The following is a 24,125-nucleotide window of genomic DNA, read 5'->3' as shown; positions in this document are numbered from 1 at the left end:
GAAAAAGAAGGAAAGGGAAGAGGGGAGGAGGAGGAGAGGGAGAGGAAGAAAAGAGGGAAAATGGGAGGAGGAGGAAGAGGAAAAGGGGGAGGAGATGGAGAAGGAGGAAAAAGTGAAGGGAAGGGGAGAAGGAGAAGATGGAGAATAGGAAAGAGGAGAAGGAGAGGGAGAGGAAGAAAAGAGGGAAACAGGGAGGAGGAGAAAAGAGGAGGAGGAAGAGGAAAAGGGGGAGGAGATGGAGAAGGAGGAAAAAGCGAAGGGAAGGGGAGAAGGAGAAGATAGAGAATAGGAAGGAGGAGAAGGAGAGGGAGAGTAAGAAAAGAGGGAAAAGGGGAGAGGAGGAGGAGGAGGAGACAGGAGGAAAAAGAGAAGGAAAGGGAAATGGGGAGGAGAAGGAGAAGATGGAGAATAGGAAAGAGGAGAAGGAGAGGGAGAGGTAGAAAAGAGGGAAACCAGGAGGAGGAGAAAAGAGGAGGAGGAAAAGGGGGAGGAGATGGAGAAGGAGGAAAAAGTGAAGGGAAGGGGACAAGGAGAAGATAGAGAATAGGAAGGAGGAGAAGGAGAGGGAGAGTAAGAAAAGAGGGAAAAGGGGAGAAGAGGAGAAGACAGGAGGAAAAAGAGAAGGAAAGGGAAACGGGGAGGAGAAGGAGAAGACGGAGAATAGGAAGGAGAAAGAGACAGAGGAGAAAGAGAAGGAAAAAGAGGAGAGGGAGAAGAAGAAGAAACAAAATGGACTTGGGGAAGGAGTCTTCTCTCTCCATCGCGGCTCAAAGTCCCCGTGGCTCCAATGGGACCTTTTGTCTTGGCGGGAAAACACGTCCTCTCCCCAAGGCCATTTTCTCATCCTCACTCGCCCCCCTCCCCCTCCCGTTCTCCATTTTATGACCTTGGCTTCCTGAGGACACCACGCCGGATTTCCATGAAATTATTCTATTCGGCAAAGCAGCAGCCACAGCCGGCGTGCTCCAAGGGGGGGAAACAGCAAAGCGACGGCCACTGTTCAAGGACTCCCCCGGGATTTTGGGGAGGGGGGGGTTTCGCAGAGATGCCTTTAATTCTGTGAACTCCACCAGGGTGGGGCTCAGTTTTAATTTTAACAAAAGCAGCCGAATCCCTGGGCAGCCGGCAAGCCAAAACAAGATCCACCAGATCCCCGAGAAACCTTGTTTTAAATACAGGTAGTCCTCGGTTTATGACAATTTGTTCAAAGTTACGACGGCACAGAAAAAGGTGACTTACGACCTTTTTCCCCCCCTCCCCACAATTACAACCTACGCAGCCATCCCCAGGATAACATGAGCAAAATTGAGACGCTTGGCAATGGGTTCATATTGATGACCTCTGGAGTGTCCCGGGGTCACACGGTGCCTCTTTTCACGACCTCCTGACAAATAAAGCCACGATTCGCTTAACAACCAGGTCACTAACTTATCCCCTGCAGTTGATTCGCTTAACGGCGGCGAGAAAAGTTGAAAAAAAATGGATCAAAATTCATTGAACAAATGTCTTGCTTAACAACAGAAATTTGGGGCTCGATTGTGGTCGTAAAGTCGAGGACTACCTATCTACAACCCCCTTTTTTCCCCCAGTTCAAGCCCAGAGAACTTTACACCATGCCTAATTTATCTAAAAAGACAGGAAAAAACGTGAAACGTTAACATTTCGCGCCTTTGAAAACACGGCACGGGGGTAGATATTTGATGCGCCTCGATTTCCAGTTATCTGGCGGAGGTCCACTATATTACAGGTGGTCCTCAACTTGCAACGGTTTGCTTAGTGACCGTTCAAAGTTACGACGGCACTGAAAAAAAGTGAACTCAGGACCAGTTTTTCACCCTTAACGGCCGTTGCGGGATCCCACGTGATCCAAATTCAGACGCTTGGCAATCAACTCGTATTTATGATGGCTTGCAGTGTCCCGTGAGACCCTTTTGTGACCTGATGAGCCAAACAAAGGGGGGAGGGAGCCCGATTCGCTTAACGGCCATTTGACGAATTGAACAAGTGCGGCAAGTCGCTTAACAACAACCGTGGCAGGAAAGTAAATTGTAAAATGGGAGGAAACTCAAACATTTCACTTAGTGACAGAAATACGTAAGGCATAGGGTCTCCTTGGGTGGAGGGGATGGGGTTGGACTAGATGACCTACAAGGTCCCTTCCAACTGTGTTAATCTGTAATAGTCACCCAGTCTGATCAGATAGGCCCTATATACAGTACGTTTAATAATGAATAATAAATACATGATGATTTATAATGTGAATTAAAGTGTGGTGGTGTTTGAAGCCCCTGTGAATCTTTATTTTTATTTTATTTTAGAAAATTTATATTGCCGCCTATTCGCGCGTGGCGACTCAGGGCGGCTTACACGAATATAAAAACATCATATGTGAAAAAAATAAAAACTAAAATAATAAATTAATAATTAATGCTATCAGCAGACTGATAGCATTGTGATTAACACCAGCTGTCTGCAATTACTGCAAGTTCAAATCTCATCAGGCTCAAGGTTGACTCAGCCTTCCATCCTTTCAAGGTAGGTGAAATGAGGACCCAGTTTGTAGGGGCAATAAGCTGACTTTGTATAAATATACAAAAGTATAAAGGCTATTGCTTAACGCATTGTAAGCCGCCCTGAGTCTCCGGAGAAGCAAAAAATTAAATTAAATTAAAGCAAAAAAAAAAAAAAAACAACTTCCCAAGCCAGTTTCAAACCAGGTTTGGCTGCTGGCTTTGATGGGAACCCTCAACATATTATTTATTTGTTTGTTCAATTTATATGCCGCCCTTCTCCGAAGACTCAGGGCGGCTTACAATGCACTTATAGCAACAGCCTTCATACTTTTGTATATACCTGCTTAGTAGGGCTTTCGCCCCCCCCAAGTGGTGTTCTTTTTTTATACAAAGTCAGCTTATTGCCCCCATAATCCGGGTCCTCAATTTACCTACCTCGGAAGGATGGAAGGCTGAGTCAACCTTGAGCCTGGTGAGATTTGAACTCACACTAATTGCAGGCAGCTGGCAGCTAAGTGCTACATAACAGCACTTAGTCCGCTGCACCACCAAGGCTCTTAATATTAACTAGGGGCTTTGATGATTGATGGTTTCTCTCTTCCTAATTTAACTTGAAGAATCATCGCAAAGAACGTCAAAGGCAACATATTTCTATTTTTCAGATATTCTAGCACAGGGGTCTTCAAAGTTGGCCACTTTAAGACTCGTGGACTTCAACTCCCAGAATTCCCCAGCCAGCCTGGGAGATTCTGGGAGCTGAAGTCCACAAGGCTTAAAAATTCTCTCAAATAACCCACCAGGGCCTTTTTGCTGAATTTCCAGATGTTTTGACTTCTGAATTAAAGTCCACAAATTGAAATTTTATTTTATTTTATTTATTTATTTTATTCGGCTTATATGCCGCCCTATCTCACAATGGACTCAGGGCAGCTCACAACAATAAAACACAAGCCACAATAAAAATAAAGACTAAAATCTAAAAAATTTAAAATTAACCCATTAAATTTTAGCTAGCAAATAATCCACCAGGCCCTTTTGCTGAATTTCCAGGTATTTTGACTTATGAATTGAAGTCTACAAATTGAAGTTCTAGCTAGCAAATAACCCACCGAGCTCTTTGCTGAATTTCCAGATGTTTTGACTTATGAATTAAAGTCCACAAATTGAAATTTTAGCTAGCAAATAATCCACCAAGCCCTTTTGCTGAATTTCCAGGTATTTTGACTTATGAATTAAAGTCCACAAATTGAAGTTCTAGCTAGCAAATAACCCACCAGGCCCTTTTGCTGAATTTCCAGATGTTTTGACTTTTACAAAACTCACCTGGAGTTGTTATTCATTGCATTTCATCACTGCCTACATACAAGACCAGCCCTGAGCTTCCCTGCAGGACCTTAAGAGAATTCCCCACTCCACACACTAGTTATACCAGTCCTGAAATCAAGTTAAACCACTGTGAGAAATCTGAATAATTGCATTCGCATTAAAGAGACATGTTCGTACCGAGCCGAGATTTTTACTTACGGCTTCACTGAACCCCGAAAAACTATTTGTAGCTACAAAACTCTGGGACCGTTTCTGCTACAGGACGAGGTTTGGTTGCGTCTGTGTGTAAATTGTATATACCCAGTCCTGAGCTGGGTTTGTTTAAGGCTTCGGGAACAGTTTCAAAATTTGGAAATGCTTTGAAGAACATTTAAGGAAGTCTGAGAGAGGGATTCAAAGATTAACAGAGTTGGAAGGGACCTTGTAGGTCATCTAGTCCAACCCCCCCCCCCCCAAGTGGGAGACCCTACACCATTTCTGACAAATGGCAGTCTGAAATGGCATAAGGTAGTGATGGCTAACATGTTTGCCATCGCGTCCCAGGAGCGGGGGATTCATACGCGCGGGTGCCCACACCCATAATTCTATGCGCCCTGCCCCCCGCGCATGCACACGCAACGTTCCCCCTGCTCCTGGCACGGTAGGCCCGTTTTTTTTGCTCTCCCCAGAGCCTTTCTAGGAGTCTGGGGAGGGCGAAAACGGCCTTCCCCAGCCCCTGGAGGCCCTCTGGAGGCCGAAAATGGCCCGTTTGCCAACTTCCGGCCATTTCTGGCCTCCGGAGGGCCTCCAGGGGTTGGGGAAGGCTGTTTTTGCCCTCCCCAGACACCTAGAAAGGCTCTGGAGGCTGGGGAGAGCAAAAAAACGGGCCTTCCCCACCCCCACCCCAGGTCCTCCGGAGGCAGGAAACAGACTGTTTCCCAACTTCTGGTGGGCCCAGAAGGCCCAAAAATCAGCTGGAGCCAAGCTCCCGTGCCCACTGATATGGCTACGCATGCCACCTTTGGCACACGTGCCATAAGTTCGCCATCACGGGTATAGGCTCTCCTAAAGGTGCCTTTTTGAGAGGCAACTGGACTTTCTCGTTTTTCTTTGAAGACGTTTCGGTTTTCCTCCAAGGAGCTTCTTCAGCTCTGAGGTAAAGAAGCTTCTTGGATGAGAAGTGAAACGTCTTCAAAGAAAAACGAGAAAGTCTTGAAAAAAGCACCTTTGGGACAGCCGTGACCTGGATGACTGAGAATCTCCATAGACATTTGGGTATAGAGTCCACTGCTTGAGCAGGGGGTTGGACTAGAAGACCTCTAAGCGCCCTTCCAGCTCTATTTTACTCTTAAGTCACGGTTAGAATCTTCAAAGAGTGAATAAGAGTTGGAAGGGACCTTGCGAGGTCTTCTAGTCCAACCCTCTGCTCAAGGAGGAAATCCTATGCTCATTCTGGGCAAATGGCTTGTCCAGTCTCTTCTTGGAAACCTCCAGTGATGGAGTACCCACAACTTCTGGTGGCAAGCAGTTCCACTGGTTCATTGTTCTCGGTGTCAGCAAATTTCTCCTTAGTTCTAGTTTGCTTCTCTCCTTGGTTAGTTTCCATCCGTTGTTCCTCAACTTGCCTTTTGGTGCTTGGGAAAATAGTTTGACATTCCCCCCCCCCTATATCTTTGTAGGAGCCCCTCAAATATTGGAACACTGCTATCCTGTTCCCCCTAGTCCTTTCTTTTCATTAAACTAGAGACACCCCCCATTCCCCAAGTTTGGAAAGAAAACAGCCATGATTGCTGGATTTTAACCAGAAGGTTGCTATGTCCCCAACTCTTATGTAAAATGGGCATCGGAAGCAACGGGAGAAAACTAAAGTCAATAGAAAAAAAGAAATTCACACGATATACTACACAGCGTCCGAAAGAGCAAACCAGGAGCCTCATCCTAGAATTCACCCCTTTTCCCCCCTTTTCTTATGGGTTCAACAATCTATGTAAAGGAAGAGACCTACACAAAAAATCCCTCTGAGCTTGGTGGTTTTCTTGTAGACGTTTCATGACCCAACTATGGAGTATTATCAGCGCTAGAAACAGGTGAGGCTGGAGGAGGAGGAGGAGGACTGTGGGGTCCTTGGTGCTCCCTGAGCTTGCTGATTTTCTTGCAGACGTTTCATGACCCAGCTAGGTAACATCATCAGTGCTAGAAGGAAGTGGAGTTTGTGGAAAAGAGGAGGAGGGGGGAGGAGGAGGAAGAGGAGGAGGAGGAAGACTGTGGGGTCCTTGGTGCTCTCTGAGCTTGGTGGGTTTCTTGTAACGTTTCATGACCCAACTATGGAATATTATCAGTGCTAGAAAGAGGTGAGGTTGGAGGAGGAGGAGGAGGTCCTTGGTGCTCTCTGAGCTTGGTGGTTTTCTTGCAGACGTTTCATGACCCAACTAGTTGACCTCATCAGTGCTAGAAGAGGGTGGGGTTTGTGGAGAGGAGGAGGAGAAGGAAGAGGACTGTGGGGTCCTTGGTTCTCTCTGAGCTTAGTGGCTTTGTTGCAGACATTTCATGACCCAACTAGGTAGTGTCATCAGTGCTAGAAGAGGGTGGGGTTTGTGGAGAGGAGGAGGAGGAGGACTGTGGGGTGTTTTCTTGCAGACGATTGATTACCCAACTAGGGAGCCTCCTCGGTGCTTGTCACCTGGTTGCGTAATGAGACCTCTGCAAGAAAACCACCCAGCTCGGAGAGCATCCAGCACCCCACAGCTCCCACCCCACAGCTGCGACGCTTCTCTCCCATTGGTTAGAAAGGGACGGAGGATCCTCCGGCCACAGAAAAGCTGGGAGGGGGCAGCCTCAGACTCTGCTTTGTTGCAACACCTTCGCACCTGCCGGGCTCCTTCGGCAAACTCCTCCCACACGCCACCCCCTCCCCTCCTCCCCCCCCACCCCCGGGCCTTTTGGCTCCCAGCACCAAGTTCCTGGGTCACCCGAGGTGACGGCAAACTCCGGCAATGGTTACCTGAGGGGCCCTTCACAAACACATAAATTCCTCACGGGGAAGATCGGGAGGTGCGTGTTTGTATGTATGCATGTATGTATATGTGTGTGTGTGTGTGTGAATATATATGTGTATATGTGTATAAGTGTATCTATGTGTATGTATATCTGTGTGTGCGTGTGTATGTGTATATATGTATGTGTTTATATGTGTGTATATATGTGGGTGTGTAATGTATGTGTGTGTATATGAGTGTATGTATGTGTGTGTATATGTGTGCATGTGTATATATGTGGGTGTATGGGTGTATGTGTATGGGTATGTATATGTGTGTATATATGTGTGTGTGTGTGCGTGTGTGTGCATATGCATATGTGTGTGCATGTGTGTATATGTGTATGTATATGTATGTGTATGTGTGTATATATTTATATGTATGTATGTGTGTATAGTGTGTGTATATGTATGTATACACATGTATGTGTGTATGTGTGCATGGATATGTGTGTGTGTGTATATATATGTATGTGTGTATAGTGTATGTGTGTGGTGTGTATGTATGTATGTATGTATATATATATATATATATATATATATATATATATATATATATATATATATATATATATGTAGGTCTTTGGTTATTCGGGTCTTCTCCCACGTAAAATTGGAAGTGTCTTGGCGACGTTTCGACGAAGTCTCATTCGTCATCTTCAGGCTGGTGTTCTCGGCTTCGTGCTCCTGGAAGCACGAAGCCGAGAACACCAGCCTGAAGATGACGAATGAGACTTCGTCGAAACGTCGCCAAGACACTTCCAATTTTACGTGGGAGAAGACCCGAATAACCAAAGACCTACATACAAACACCCGCGAAAACCTGAGAAAACATATATATATATATATATATATATAGTATATGTATTTTATATGTATTATATGTATATGTAGTATATGTATAGTATAGTATATGTATAATATATGTATGTATGTATATATATACATATATATAGTATATGTGTGTGTGTAGTGTATATATATATAGTGTGTATATATGTATGTATATGTATATGCATGTGTGTATTATGTGTGTGTTGTATGTGTGTATATACACATATATGTACATGGGTGTGTGTGTTTATTCCATTTTCTGTGCGCTGCCTGGTGTGCGATGCAGAGAGAGCTGAGAGAGAGGGAGGCTCCCCGGGTGGGGCTTCCAGATTTATTTCCCAAAAAGGACCGGAATGGCTGCCAACCTGGTTATTAAACGGGCGACACTATTTCTCCAGTCCCGCCCAAGCAGGGCCGAGCCACTTCCCCAACAAATACAAGTAGTCCTCAATTTACAACACTTCACTTAGTGACTGTTAGAAGTGACAACGGTCGTGAAAGAAAAGGGGCTTAGGACCGGTTTTCACACGGAACGACAACCGTTGCGGCCTCCCTGCAAAGCAAAGTCAAGGGGGAAGCCGGATACACTTAACAACCGGGTTACTAACTTAACAACTGCAATGATTCACTTAACAACGGTGGCAAGAAAGGTCATAAAATGGCACAAAACTCACTTAACAAATGTCTCACTTAACAACAGGCAACGACAATATTTCGACATAGGTTGGGCCAAGGTAGAGGGACTCGGCCAAAGTCACCTAGAGGGCTTCCATGAGGAAAGGGGGGACTAGAACTCACTGACTCCTAGTGATGGGTCAGAAATTACACAGCTGGCTTTTGCACTTAAGGTGGGACTAGAACTCCCAGTCTCCTGGTGATTGGCCCAAAGTCACCCAGCCATGTTTCGTGCCTAAAGTGGGGCTAGAACTCAGTCTCCTAGTGACTGGCACAAAGTCACCCAGCCACATTTCGTGCCTAGGGCCAAACTAGAACTCCCAGTCTCTCAGCAATACATGCCTAAAGTGGGGCTAGAACTCACTGTCTCCTGGTGACTGACCCAAAGTCACCTAGCCACCTTTCGTGCCCAAGGCAGAACTAGAACTCACCATCTCCTGGCGATTGACCCAAAGTCACCCAGCCACATTCCGTGCCTAAAGTGGTGCTAGAACTCACAGTCCCCTGGTGACTGACCCAAAGTCACCCAGCCACCTTTTGTGCCTAAGGCGGAACTAGAGCTCACTGCCTCCCGGTGATTGGTTCAAAGTCAACCAGCCAGTTTCCATAACTAAGGTGGGACTAGAACTCCCAGTCTCCTGGCGATTGGCCCAAAGTCACCCAGCCACCTTTCATGCTTAAGGCGGAACTAGAACTTGAACTCACCGTCTCCTGGTGACTGGCACAAAGTGACCCAACTACCTTTCGTACCTAGGGTGGAACTAAAACTCATCATTTCGTGGCGACTGACCCAGTCACCCAGCCACCCCCTGTGCCCAGGACAGAGCTAGAACTCCCAGTCTCCTGGTGATTGGCCCAAAGTCACCCAGCCGGCTTTCGCGCCTACGGCAGCATTAGATCTCACAATCTTCCAGTTTTTAGCCCAGCACTGCAGCCCCCATAAAAGACCCCAAAGCCCCACATTTGGGGGGCTGGCCTGCACCCTTTCCGACCGAAGCACAGGCTGTCGTCTCTTTCACCCACCAATGGCTGCATTTTGCCTCAAGGCGTCCATTTTGTTTTTCCCGAAAGAGCTTTCTGCTCGCGTTGTGAGGTAACCTGCACTTCCTTTTGCCACATAGCTGAAGATTTTCGAGAAACATCTCCCCAGGTTGGCGGTTGACAGCCTGCCAACTCCAGCCGGCAGCCCCTTCGGCATTTTGGAAGATGAAGAAGTTCCACCAGATTCAAAAGCCCAGTTTCAGGATATTTTCCTGAAGGGGATTGGAGGAAGACCCAGAATAACAGAGTTGGAAGGGACCTCGGAGGTCTTCTAGTCCAACCCCCTGCTTAAGCAGGAGACCCTCTCCCATTCCAGACCAAAGGTTGTCCAGTCTGTTCTTGAAAACCTCCAGTGGGTGGATCACCCACAACTTCTAGTGGCAAGTTGTTCCACAGGTTCATTGTCATCACTGCCAGGAAATTCCTCCTTAATTCTAGGTTGCTTCTCTCCTCAATTAGTTTCCACTCATTGCTTCTTGACCTGCCCTCAGGTGCTTTGGAGAATAAATTGACCTCTGTCTTCTTTGGGGCAACCCCTGAGATACTGGAAGACTGCTCTCATGTCTCCCCTGGTCCTTCTTTTCATTAAACGAGACATTCCCAGTTCCTGCAACCGTTCTTCGTATGTTTGAGCCTCCAGTCCCCCAGTTATGTTTCTTGCTCTTCTCCGCAGTAGCGTCTCAACGTCTTTTTTTTACAACTTTTTGACATCGTGGTGACCAAAATCAAGGAGAGAAGCAACCTAGAACTAAGGAGAAATTTCCTGACAGTGAGAGCAATCAATCCAGTGGAACGACTTGCCACTGGATTGAAGTTGTAAATGCTCCAACACTGGAAGTTTTTTAAGAAAAGATTGGATAACCATTTGTCTGAAGTGGTATAATAGGGTTTCCTGCCTAAGCAGGGGGTTGGACTAGAAGACCTCCAGGGTCCCTTCCAACTCTTGTTATTCTATTCTAAAACAAGCAAGGGAGCAAAGTTTGAGAACGCCACGACCGTCGGGAGGCCGGGAAATGATCCCTGAAATAAGAAGCAAGATCTCTGGGCTTGCTTTTTTATTTTTTATTTTTTTTAATTTTTGCAACGTCGTGCGATCCGGGAACACCGAGTACCAGATTCGAAGCTCCTGTTCCTTCAGCAATGTTTACCTACTGCCAGTCCCCGGCACTCTCAAAGCTCAAACCCCCACCCCCACCCGATTCCAAGCAAATGTGGTCCTTGATTTACAACTCTTCCTTCCGCGACCGTTTGTAAGGTCGCCGTGAAAAAAAGGGGACTTACATCGGCTCCTCGCACTTATGACCGTCCTAGGATTCCCCCGGTTGTTAACACGATCAAAATCCGGGGGGAGCTCGGCAACCGGCGTGGACAAGCCGGTCCTCGACTTACGACGAACGAGCCCAACATTTTTGCCGTGAAGTGAGACATTGCTGAAGGGCATTCCGCCCCACTTTACGACGTGGCTTGCCACGGTTCTTAAGGGAATCGTTTTGCAGCGGTTCAGTTAGCCACACACGGTTGTTAAGTGAATCTGGCTTTCCCCCTTGATTTGGCTGATCCGAAGGTCGCAAAAAAGGGGATCGCGTGACCTTGGGACACCGCGACGGTCGTTAAGTATGAACCAGTGGCCAAGGGTCTGAATTTGGATGGTGTGACCTTGGGGATGCTACGAAGGTTGGAAGTGTGAAAAACGGACATAAGTCACTTTTTTTAGCGCCGTTTTAACTTTGAATGGTCACTAAATGAACTGTTGTAAATCGAGGACTACCAGTATCTTAGATCACATGATCCCCATGTGTGACCTTCCCAGCCGTTTTCCGACATGCAAAAATCAACGGGGGGAAAAATCGGATTCGTTTAACGACGGCGTGATTCATTTAACGTCCACTCCGATTGGGCTTTACGGTGCCAGAAAAGGTAGTAAGACAGGCTGCGACTCGCTTAACAAGTTGGATTTTGCCGATTAAATAAATGGGTTGTTGCTGGAAATGGCTAGTATATATTATCATGTAAAAATATAAAAAAGCTGAGGTCGTATGTTACTACTTGCAAGTCCTCGGCTTACAACAGTTCATTTAGCGACCATTCAAAGTTACGGCGACCCTGAAAAAAGTTGAGCTAGGACCGTTTCTCACACGTCTGACCGTCATAGCATCACGTGATTTAATATTCAGATGCTGGACAACTGACTCGCCTTTATGACGGTCGCCGTGTGTCGCAGGGTCCCCCTTTTGTGACCGCATTATTAACTTAACTGCACTGATTCACTTAACGGCAGCAAGAAGGGTCGTAAAATGGGGCAAAAAACGCTTAACAAACGTCTCGCTGAACATCATCAATTTGGGGCTCAATTGTGGTCATAAGGTGAGGACTAGTTGTATTCTACTGGGCCAAAAAGACTCGAAAACTAATGCTTTTTTTTTCCCCCTTGACCCTACACTCTTTCCTCTTCCTCCCCGCCCCCACAAATATTTTTACTTTTCTGCCTATTTCTATATGTTTTGTTAAGGGGTCGGCAACCTTAAGCCATTTGGACCAGTTTCCCACAGAAAAGAAAACACCGGGAGCCACAAAATCCTTCCTATGCCTGACTATTTCCTGAGCGGCCACAAAACCAGCATATGTAGTTGAATTAAACTTTCTGTTTTCTTCTGAAACTTTTCTTTTCTTGGATTTATCCATGGTTGGCCTACCAGGGGTCAAAAAGCTCAATAAATTATATATATTTTGAGCGACAGGGAGCCACAGCAGAGGGATGAAAGAGCCACATGCGGCTCCAGAGCTGCGGGTTGCTGACTCCCATATTAAACTAATAAAATTTGGAACTACTGTCTTGCTTAGCAACAGAAGTTCCAACCCCCGTTATGGTTATAAGTTGGGGTTTACCTGTATGTCAGTTGCTTAAAGACCGTTACTCTTTATTCACATTATGATTCATGGTTTATTTACCGACGGAAATTCTGGTTGCAACCGTAGTCCTAAGTCAAGGACACAGTGACAGACTTAAAGCAGTTGGTTTAAGTGACCGTTCGGAGTTACAACGGCACGGAAAAAACGGACGTAGGGCCGTTTTTCACACTCACGACCGTTGACGCATCCCCATGATAAAAAATTCAGACGCTTGGCAACTGGTTCATACTTACGACGGTCGCGATCGTAAGTATGAACTTATGATCCCCTTTTGCGACCTTCGGACAAGCAAAGTCAAAAGTCGCAAAATGAGGCAAAGCTTGCTCAACCGATGTCTCGCTTAAGGACAGAAATTTGGGGCTCCGTTGTGGTCGTAAGTCGAGGATGGCCTGTTATCTAGTGTTTGGGATTTCCAGCAAGGCAACAGAGAGCATTCAGGGACGGCTTAACCGTGTCTGGCTGAACTGGGTCAGAGGAGGAGGAGGCCCAAATCTCCAGCTGTCTTCTTGTACCTGAGATTGACACCTGGTTCTGTACAGGTAGTTCTCAACTTACAACCGTTCGCTTAGTGACCAACTGTTCGAAGTTCGAACGGCACTGAAAAAAGTGGACTTTTGGACCATTTTCCACTTTACGACCGTGACAGCATCCCCAAGGCCACGTGATCAAAACTAGAGCCTTGGAAAGTGGCCCCTACAGTAGTCCTCGACTTATAATGCTTCATTTAGTGACCGCTCAAAGTTACATGATTTGTGAGCGTTTTTCACACTTATGACCGTTGCCAGCCTCCCACAAATCGTGATCAAAATTCAGATACTTGGCCACCGACTCGTATTTTGTTGTATTTACGACAATTGCAGTGTCCCGGAGTCACGCAATCCCCCTCTTTTGCGACCTTCTGACTAGCAGAGTCAATGGGGGAAAGCCAGATTCACTTAACAACCGGGTTACTAGCTTATCAACTGCACGGATTCGCTTAACAACAGTAGCAAGAAAGGTCGTACAATGAGGCGGAATTCACTGAACAAATGTTTCGCTTAGCAGCGGACAATTTGGGGCTCAATTGTGGTCGTAAGGTGAGGACTACCTGTATTTATGACGGTGGCAGTGTCCTGGGGTTATGTGATCCCTCTTTGCAACCTTCTGACGTGCAAAGTCAGCGAGGAAGCCATTTAACAACCGTGTTACTCACTGAACAACTGCAGGGATTAACGTAAAACATGGCAAGGAAGCTCGTCAAATCATGGCCAAAGCTCACTGAGCAACTGTCTCGCTTAACAACCAAAATTTGGGGGCTCAATAATGGTCGCAAGTCGAGGACGACCTATAATTCTCAACTACGACAAGGCCAACAAGTCTTCAGAAATGTTCTCCGCCTGCTTAGATGCAACTCCCCGACAGAAAAGTTCCTGCAAAAAAGCCAAGAGAATTGCAGGCTGAAGAAAGACCAAGAACCAGAACGAAGAAATTTGGGGTTCTCCGTGTCAGACAAATGGGCGGCCACCCCACACAACCGCATGTCGGGGGGGCGGGGGGGGGGCTTCTGGCTGCAGCGGAGAAGCCAAAACAGAAGAGAACAACAGAGTTGGAAGGGACCTTGGAGGTCTTCTAGTCCAACCCCCTACTCAGGCAGGAAGGCCTACGACGAGGGGTCGGCAACCTTAAACACTCCAAGAGCCATTTGGACCCGTTTCCCACAGGAAAAAAAAAAAAACACCGGGAGCCACAAAACCCTTCCCGTGCCTGCCTATTTCCCGAGCGGCCGCAAAACTAGCATATGCAATTGAATTAAATGTTCTGTTTTCTTCTGAATTGGATTTATCCATGGTTGGCCTATCGGCGGTTGAAAAGCTCAATAAATTGCCTGCTGGTGGATGTCGCACATTGGCGGTTGTGACGCATGTTTTGAGTGACAGGGAGCCGCAGCGGAGGCGTGAAAGAGCCGCACGCGGCTCCAGAGCCGCAGGTTGCTGACCTCTGGCCTACGTCATTTCAGACAAACGGTTGGCCAATCTCTTCTTAAAAACTTCCAGTCATGAAGTACTCATAACTTCTGGTGGCAAGGTGTTCCACTGGTGAATTGTCCTCACCGTCAGGAAGTTTCTCCTTAGTTCCAGGTTCCTTCTTTTCCTAGATTAGTTTCCATCTGTTGTTTCTTGTCCTGCCTTCAGGTGCTTTGGAGAAGAGGTTGAGCCCCTCTTCTTTGGGGCAATCCGTCAAATATTGGAAGACGGCTATCTCCCCTAGTCCTTTGTTAGACTAACAGAATAACTGAGTTGGAAGGGACCTCGGAGGTCTTCTAGTCCACCCCCTACTCAAGCAGGAGAACCTATACCATTTGAGACAAATGGTTGTCCGATCTCTTCTTAAAAACTTCCAATCATGAAGCGCCCATAACTTCTGGTGGCAAGGTGTTCCGCTGGTGAATTGTCCTCACCGTCAGGAAGTTTCTTCTTAGTTCTAGGTTGCTTCTCTCCTTGATTAGTTTCCTACTATTGCTTCGTGTCCTGCCCTCAGGTGCTTTGGAGAAGAGGTCCCCATGATGTTGAAGCTGATCTGAGTGAGTTGACCTCCTCTTCTCTGGGGCAGCCCCTCAAATATTGGAAGACGGCTATCATGTCTCCCCTGGTCCTTCTTTTCATTAATCTACACATACCCAATTCTAGCAACCCTTCTTTATATGTTTTAGTTTTAGCCTCCGGTCTCAGAACCATCTCAACTGGAACCCTGCTAAGGGGTTACCACAAAGAAGAGGGAATCAAGCTATTCTCTAAAGTACCTGGAGAAGAAGCAATGGATGGAAACGGATCAAGGAGAGAAGCAACCTAGAACTTAAGGAGAAATTTCCTGACGGTGAGGACAATTACAGCCAGGGGAACAGCTTGCCACCAGAAGTTGAGAAGCAACCTAGAATTTAAGGAGAAATTTCCTGACAAGTGAGGACAATTAGCCTGTGGAACAGCTTGCCACTAGAAGTTGAGAAGCAACCTAGAACCCAAGGAGAAATTTCCGGACAGTGAGGACAATTACAGCCAGGGGAACAGCTTGCCACCAGAAGTTGAGAAGCAACCTAGAACCCAAGGAGAAATTTCCGGACAGTGAGGACAATTACAGCCAGGGGAACAGCTTGCCACCAGAAGTTGAGAAGCAACCTAGAACCCAAGGAGAAATTTCCAGACGGTGAAGACAATTACAGCCAGGGGAATAGCTTGCCACTAGAAGTTGAGAAGCAACCTAGAACCCAAGGAGAAATTTCCGGACGGTGAGGACAATTACAGCCAGTGGAACACCAGAAGTTGAGAAGCAACCCAGAACTTAAGGAGACATTTCCTGACAAGTGAGGACAATTACAGCCAGTGGAACAGCTTGCCACTAGAAGTTGAGAAGCAACCTAGAACCCAAGGAGAAATTTCCGGACGGTGAGGACAATTACAGCCAGTGGAACACCAGAAGTTGAGAAGCAACCCAGAACTTAAGGAGACATTTCCTGACAAGTGAGGACAATTACAGCCAGTGGAACAGCTTGCCACTAGAAGTTGAGAAGCAACCTAGAACCCAAGGAGAAATTTCCGGACTGTGAGGACAATTAGCCAGTGGAACAGCTTGCCACCAGAAGTTGAGAAGCAACCTAGAACCCAAGGAGAAATTTCCTGACAAGTGAGGACAATTACAGCGAGTGGAACAGCTTGCCACCAGAAGTTGAGAATGCTCCAACGCTGGAAGTTTTTGTTTTTTGTTTTTAAAGATGATTTTGGAAGGAGGAGGAGGAGGAGAAGAACCCACCCTGGGCGAACCTCTCAGGAGGAGGATTCTGGTTTTGGTGGCCTTAGGAGACCTCCGCCACAGAAGAAAAATGGAAGGGCGGAGATGGGGAGGGGGAAAACCTTTAACAATCACTCTTTGAGCTGACTCCTCCACTCCCAGCTTGCATGCCAAGGAAAAGCAGGGTGGGGAGAGGGCTCCAGTACAAATTTGCATGTCCCCCACCCTTCCCCTCGCTCTCTTTCTCTCTCTCTCTCTGTGTTTCTGAAATCCATGGAGTGGGCAACTCGTGCCTTCTTTCTCAACCTCTCCAGGGCCCTCTTTAATGGGAAAGAGGACCCCACCCAATTCCCCTCCCTCCAAAGCCCCAGGAGGCAGACAAGACCAAGCACATTCAGCCCTCCTCCTCCTCCTCCTCCTCTTCCCTCGGCTCACCTGCCCCTTCTTCCCAGAAGAGGCTTCCTTCCACCTTGCACAAAACAGGAGGCGAAGATCCCATGTTCCTCACCTCAGGTCCTCCCGGGACTTTGCACCACACCTTTCCTCTCTCTCTCTCTCTCTCTTTGGGTCTCGCCCCTCTCCAAAATAAATAAATAAATAAATATCTTTTTTTTTTTTTTACTTTAATTGCTCTCCAGGTACGTAAAAAGCTTAAGGTGTTTACCTGCTTTTTTTTTCAGGCAGAGAATTTATGGCTTGGTTTGATTTTTATTTTCTCCAAAAAAAAAAAAAAAAAAAAAGCCGCCACCGCTTAGCACCGTGATGGCCAACCTATGGCATGCGTGCTCAAAGGGGCACACGCGGCCTTGGCTGTTTGTCTTCCGGGTTTCTGGTGCGCATGCGCGCACGATGATCAGCTGTCCTTCACACACACGCGGGAATGCCGAACACCGGTGTGCGCATGCACGCCAGTCAGCTGATTATCGGGTGCACATTCACGCCAGACCCCAGAAATTTGGCTTTTCCAGAGCACGATCCCTTCGCGCGGGAGACAAGGCTGAAAACTGGGGTGCGCATGCACGCCAGTCAGCTGATTATCGGGTGCACATTCACGCCAGAACCCAGAAATTTGGCTTTTCCAGAGCACGATCCCTTCGCGCGTGAGACAAGGCTGAAAACTGGGGTGCGCATGCACGCCAGTCAGCTGATTGTCGAGTGTGCATGCGCACTAGAATCAGGAAGTTCAGCTTTTTTGGAGCACGATCCCTTCGCGCGTGCGGCAGTGGCGAAAACCGGTGTGCGCATGCACGCCAGTCAGCTGATTGTCGGGTGCACATTCACGCCAGAACCTGGAAGTTCGGCTTTTCCGGAGCGTGGCCCTGATGAACACTCGCGCACGCCCCGTTTCCGCTCGCCATCACTGACTTAGCATGTCGTCAATGTCAAGATCTCAGAGGGTTCAATGACCTGCCTGGATGGATGGGTGAAGGGGAGACATTTCAACTTCCTGACAGATACCCAAATAATTTTCTTGCTCTCTTGTAGGGTCGAAAGTTAAGCCCAGTAGGGTAAAATGGTTCTCCATCAGTCAGGAGATGGTTCGTAATTTCGCTCCTCGTTTAAAAACAAAATAAAAATGGGAATATCAGCCTTTTGTGAAAGCAGAGATCCAACGTGGACCTTAGAAAGCCCAGGAGACCTTTAACTGCTGGTGGCATCTACAGGCAGTCCTCGACTTAACAGCTGTGGCAAGAAAGGTTGTAAAAATGAGGCACAACTCACTTAAGAAATGTCTCACTTAGCGACAGAAACTTTGGGCTCAATTGTGGTCGTAAGTCGAGGACCAATTGTACTCACCATTATTTCAAAGGGGAGAAAACAAGAATTTGACTCAAGCATAAATGTTAGTTACTGGTTGATCCTGCAAAAATATTATCTTTGAACTCACTTTCCTGACATCTAGACAAAAATCACTTTTCGGAATTGCAAAAACTCCCCGCAGTGAAATTTTGCCCTGTCCAAAGAGAGACGCAAGATGTCTCAATCTTCTGTAACCCCAAGACACATAGATCTCCGATTGCTGGACCAGCTTTTTAGATTCCCCATAGTTTCTTCAATTTTCCTCTCCTCCTTCTCCTAAGTTTTTATAGTCCAAAAAAGAGAAAGGGAGAGAGTGAAAGAAAGAGAGCAAGAAAGAAAGAGGAGAAAGAAAAATGAAAAAAGAAGGAAAGAAAGAGGAAAAAGGAGGAAAGAAAGAACGGAGAAAGGAAGAAAGAGAGAGAGAGAAAAGGAGAAAAGAAGGAAGGAAGGAGGAGAAAGGAGTAAGAAAAAAGAGAAAGAGAGAAAGGAGGAAGGAAGGAAAGAAAGAAAGAAAGAAAGAAAGAAAGAAAGAAAGAAAGAAAGAAAGAAAGAAAGAAAGAAAGAAAAAGAGGAGAAAGGAGAAAAAGAAGGAAGGAAGGAAGAAAAGAAAGGAGAAAGGAAGAAAGGAGAAAGGAAGAAAGGAAGAGAGAGAAAGGAAGAGAGAGAGAGAAAAGGAGAAAGGAAGGAAGGAAGGAGAAAGGAGTAAGAAAAAAGAAAGAGAGAAAGGAGGAAGGAAGGAAGGAAGGAAGGAAGGAAGGAAGGAAGGAAGGAAAGAAGGAAAGAATCCACACTCTCATGATCAAACATTTCATTCCATCCTCCTGTAACTTCAAATTCACTTTTATTTCACACTGATCCTTGTATTAATCAATTCTTGATGGATTACAAGCCAGAAGGAAAAATTCCCAATTCCAACGAGGACCAGAAAAAGAGTTCCAACCAGCCATTCAAGCTAAGTAGCCCTCGGCATACAAACATTCATTTAGTGATCCTTTGAAGTTACAATGCCACTGGAAAAAAGTGACTTACGGTGGTTTTTCACACTTACAACCACCGTAGCATCCTCTCGGTCACACGATCAAAATCTTGGCAACTGCCTCGTATTTAAGACGGTTGCAGTGTCCCCCGGGATCACGTGATCCCCTTTTGCGACCTTCCAAAAAGCAAAATCCACGGGGAAGCCAGATTCACTTAACAATTGTGTTACTTATAGTGTTTCACTTTTAACAACTTGTGGCAAGAAAGGTCATAAAATGAGGCAAAACTCACTTAAACAGCTGTCTCGCTTAGCCGTGGAAATTTTGGGCCCCACTGTCGCAAGTCGAGGACACCCTTGAATTCTGCCGACAGCATGGACCAAGCAGAAACCGATTCCACAGAGGGCCCAAACCCGTAACTTAGCTTAATCGTGGCTTGCTGAATAAGCACCCAGCCTAAAAATGCTGAGCTCCTTCACAGGCTAAGTTCAAACCGAACCAACTAATTATGGCTTCTCTCAATGCACTTAAAACAATTTTCAGTTCGGCCTGCTTTTTAGAGAGTACACTTTATTTGAGGGCAAGGAATGAGAGTTGCACAGCTGTTATTCTTCGAGCAGAAAGTCCCAGATTCGGCATCTCCATCTGAGGTTTGGAAATCCCCAGATGAAAACCATCATCTCGGCCACTTCACAGTCATTTCAAACCAGTATGAGAGCTAAGCAAGCCCCCGCTTGGTGCATAATAAGACGGCCCCAGATGTTCTTCTGAAGTTCTCCACCGCAATAGCACCAGCATCCTTCCTTTCCTGTATTCTCTGGACCTCTCCAAAGTCATCATGCACCTCGCAATCCTGCTCCCCCATACGGTATATATATTTTCTCACTTTTGCCATAATCCTCAAACGTAAACCAACATACAGACAAACATACAACGCAGGGAGGCTGAAATCAATGTCCCCAAGGCCTTCCGGAAACATGACCATCATTGCACTAAACCTAGATTTTGACACAGGTGACCTGGGTATTTTATGGTCCCCGGGTCGCATCCTGCCCTTTTAGCTGTCCCAATCCGGGCTGCAGAAATCAATTGGAAATTAGAAATCAAAGAAAGAGAAGACTCGGATTATTATAAAGTGTGGAATAGGTTTTATACATGGTTGGAAAACAGAAATCAAATTAAGAAATAAGAACATAAAGTGAAATTTGATATTAACATACTGGATATGAATGTAAATAACGATCCTGGCTAACAAAACAGTTAATTATGAATATTTAAAAATAAAGAGAAGGAGCGGGAGGATAAAAGCTAAGAGTAAAAACAAAAGTCGATGCAGAAAGTTGTAAAATTGTATATATCTGTTGTTAGTATTGTATTTTAACGTCTGATGTGCGTGCGTTTTTGTTTTTGTCTCGATTTCTTTTGCTACTGTGTGTTTGGTTTTAAAATGTAAAATACTCAATAAAAATTATTTATAAAAAAAAAAGGAAATTAGAAATCAAATGTAAATAAATGTACATCGTGCACTGCTTCTACTTTAAAGGCAACTAATTTTTTTCCCCCAATTTATATATGTGTACGTGGGGGTACCTATGTATATTCACGGCCTTATTGGTTCGGCCTCCTCCCACAAGAGTTCCCGTTTCTTTGTCATCTGGGGAAAATTAATCGCCCACCTTTGCGATAAGAGAATTCTTGAAGCTGAGTTTTTCCTGGCACTTTCAGCCCTCTGGACCTTATACAGTAGTGGCCAAAATTTGGGAAAAATGTATTTTCTAAAAGTAGCTAATAAAACCACTTTTTTGGGGGGGGGAGTAGTACCATAAAATTATGTAACAATGGAAAGATAATTTAATCAAGAATGTAATGCAATAACATTTATGAAGGATTTGCTATTAGAATAGCAGTTACAGTATAAAGAAAAAAAGTGAAAAGCATAGAAAAAATGAGATATACAAAAATGATCACCCTAGAAAAAACGAGATATAAAAAAATGATCCCCATGTCAGTTAATATGTCATTGGGTAATCTTTAGCGTGAATGACGGCCTTACGACGTCTTCCCATGGAGTGAACCAAGTCTTTTAGTTCTGCAGCTGTTAGAATGTAAAACCAAGATTGAATGATGGCTTCTATTAACTGGGTTTTATTGCTGGGTCGCTTCTGACTGTCGGCTCCATAGATTTTCAATTGGGTTAAGAAGGTCTGGGCTATTCCCAGGCCATTCCAGCAGTGGAACAGGATTATCTTGAAACTCCAAAATAAAAAAATGGTGTTATTAGCCATCAAACCTCAAAAATGCACTTTTCCCAAAAGGTTTCCACAATTTTGGCCACTACTGTAAAAAAGCCCGTCCCTTTGAGGGAAAAGCATGATAAAAGACAAAGTCAGCAGGGCCAAAATTGATTCAATCCAATGTCCTTTCTCAGGGAGTAAAGAGAGATCAAGCTTTCGGGTTGCCTCAACTTACAACCGATTCACTTAGTGACCGTTCGAATTCCCAACGGTACTGGAAAAAGGGGCCGTTTCCTCCACTAAGGACAGTTGCAGCATCCCCATGGTCACGTGATCAAAATTCGGATGCTTGAAAACGGACTCATACTTATGACAGTTGCAGTTCCCCGAGGTCACGCAATCTCCTTTTGCGACCTTCTGACAAGCAAAGTCGACGGGGAAGCCAGATTCACCTTAAGGACCGTGGGACTAAGGTAACAAATGCAGTTATTCACCTTCACAACTGTGGCAAGGAAGGTCGTAAAATGGGGCAAACCTGACTGAATACCTATCCTGCTTAGCAACATAAATTTTGGACTCAGTTGTGGTCAAGGCACCTTCTGTGGTTTCTGAACTCCATGGCGCCGGTAAAACCTGGATTGGATTATAAACCATCATCCTCTCTAAGCAATTTTGCCACAGGCCTTTTCTCACCCCTCCCTCTTTCTCTTTTGTCTTTCACAACCCACAACAGGTCTCTGTTGTAGCCTTCCTCAGCAGTGTACTCTCCACATATGCTCTACACACCTGATAAAGTTCACAGATCATAGTCCACTTTGCGATAAAAACGGCTTTGTCTTTAAACAACACTTTCCTTTTCCTCCGGCAAATAACTTCCCTTTTTGCCCCTCCAAACTCTCCCCATAGCCATCACCCTTAGATAGAAAATGGCCAACGGGAGGCCGGATCTGAGGGCCGGATTCGAATCCCGTCCACAGCTTCACTTTTCTACTCCCCACGCCTAAAACCTCCTACCCAGCGAGGATCCCAGAAGAAAAATAAAAGTTATCCAAGGTTCCCGGGAAGGGGTTATTGTTGTTGTTGTTTTAAAGCACTTAAATTACTTCTTCGTTCCAAAATAAACCTGTTTCTGTCTCTCTCCTGCATGTTGGAAAACCCACTAAAGGTTGGGAAGAACTTTGGTTTGGAATCTCGGCTGCGTTTTTGCAGGGAAATAAATGCAAATAAAAAGCAGTCCTGGACTTACAACCATTCATTTAGTGACCTTTCAAAGTTACAACAGGCCTGAAAAAAAAATGACACGACAGCTATTTACACTTAGGGACCGTCGCAGCACCCTCGTTTTGTGATCACAATTCAGGCATGCTTGGCCACTGACACATATTTATGACGGGTGCGGTGTCCCCCGGGCTCATGTAATCATCGCCTTTTGTGACCTGCTGAAAAGCAAAATCGATGCCGGATTCACTTTACAACCGTGTCACTAACTGAACCCCTGCAATGGATTCACTCCACCCCTGGGGCAAGCAAGCTGGGACAAAACTCACAGCGGCCTCAACTTAGCCATGGAAAAATTTGAGGCTCCGTTGTGGTCATAAGTCGAGGACTACCTTTACAGCGTGGTAGCTTTTTGCAATTCTGACCCCTATGGTGATCAGGGCAGATCATAGAGCCGGACTACCAAAAAAATAAACCCTGGTGCCAGTCCCACCAGACTGCAGCAAGGTTTCGTCCCACCCTGCAGGGGTGTCGTGACGAGGGTGGCAGTGGAGGTCTCCCTCTTGAGCCGGCCTGGGCCTCTTTCAAGGGCTGGAAAAGAACGCCCGAAGCCTGCAGGACTCCACGCCAGGCATTTCCTGGTTGGCCACCTGACTGCTTACCTGTCCTGCAGGTGCCTGCAACCTGCGTCATCTCAACGGGCTAAGCCTCGTCCAGCCAAGGGGAAGAGACAGGCCAGGCTTCTGGGGACCAAATGGGGGTCCTCCATGGGCGGTGGGCCTGGCAAGTCTCTCCCCCCCCTCACAGGCCTCCCCTCCCCCTTGCCTTTCTACCCCTAAAAAGTTTGAACCCCAATTTTGGGAGTCTTTGGATGACTATTATCCCCACTTGGGGTGCTCAGGAAACTCTCAGTTTTCTGTCTTTCACCGCTACCCCAAGCGGAGGACGACCCAGCCGGCTTCCCCTGCCCTTGGAGGTCCTGAAAATAAAGTCTGGGGTCCCCCTTGAGCCTCGGCGCGGGCCTGGCGCTAGGCCTCGCATCCCCGGCCTCGCCTAGCCGGCGCGTCCGGGGACCCCACCTCTCCCTCCGGGGAAGGGGTTGACGTGGGTCGCGCTCGAGCGCCTTCCCTTCCCCATCTCCCTCCTTCTCACCCCCCACGGCCGCCATTGGCCCAAGCGGAGGCCAGAGGGAGAAGGGGAAAAAAAAAAAAAAAAAAAAGACGCAGGCGCGCTCGCCATTGGCCGGCGGAGGCGCCTGTCAACACGCCTCCCCGCGGCAGGGCCGCTCGCGGGGCATCTCGGGAGAGGTAGTCGCCGGCCTGCTTTGCACCTGCAGGCCTAAGAGGCCGGGAAGACTACAAGTCCCAAGCAGCCCTTTCTCCTCTCTCTCTCTCCCCTTCTCTCTCTCCCCCAGGGCTTTGCAAGCCCCCTCCCTTAAAAAAAAAAAATACATATCCTGCCCCCCCATCCCACCCCAAGCCAGTACAACGTAGGCAACGCAAGCAGGGAATTATTACTTTGCAAGGGGTCAAAAAAAAAAAAAAAAGAGAGAGAGAGAGAGAGAGCAAGGCCAGGCGAGGAGGGGGCGGAAAGTTCTGCCCCGCTTCCCTTCCCTGCCCTGCCCTGCCCGCCTCCCTCCCCCGCGCGATTGCAAACCCCGCGCGCTCCCCCCCTTCGCCAAAAGGGGGCAATCCGGGACACCCAAACTCCCCTCCGATCTTCTTCTTCTCCCCCCCCACGCCAGCTTTCTCCTTTTGCATCGATCACTTTCCCTTTTTAATTTTCTTTCTTTTTTTTTTTTTTTTTGCAAGCCGCCTGCTTT

General features: G+C 46.7%; 1 protein-coding gene across 1 annotated transcript in view; it reads right to left on the bottom strand.

The window, feature by feature from the left end:
- The window catches only part of ZBTB7A (zinc finger and BTB domain containing 7A), an 85,867-nt gene that overhangs the window by 60,983 nt on the left and 759 nt on the right, over positions 1 to 24,125 (bottom strand). The window lies entirely within an intron of this gene.

Source organism: Pituophis catenifer, unplaced genomic scaffold (genome assembly GCF_029215685.1).
Source record: "Pituophis catenifer annectens isolate HBS135680 unplaced genomic scaffold, rPitCat1.0.hap2 SCAF_1, whole genome shotgun sequence".
Taxonomy (NCBI): domain Eukaryota; kingdom Metazoa; phylum Chordata; class Lepidosauria; order Squamata; family Colubridae; genus Pituophis; species Pituophis catenifer.
Note: the sequence above shows the minus strand (reverse complement) of the source record. Positions and strands in the feature narration are given on the sequence as shown.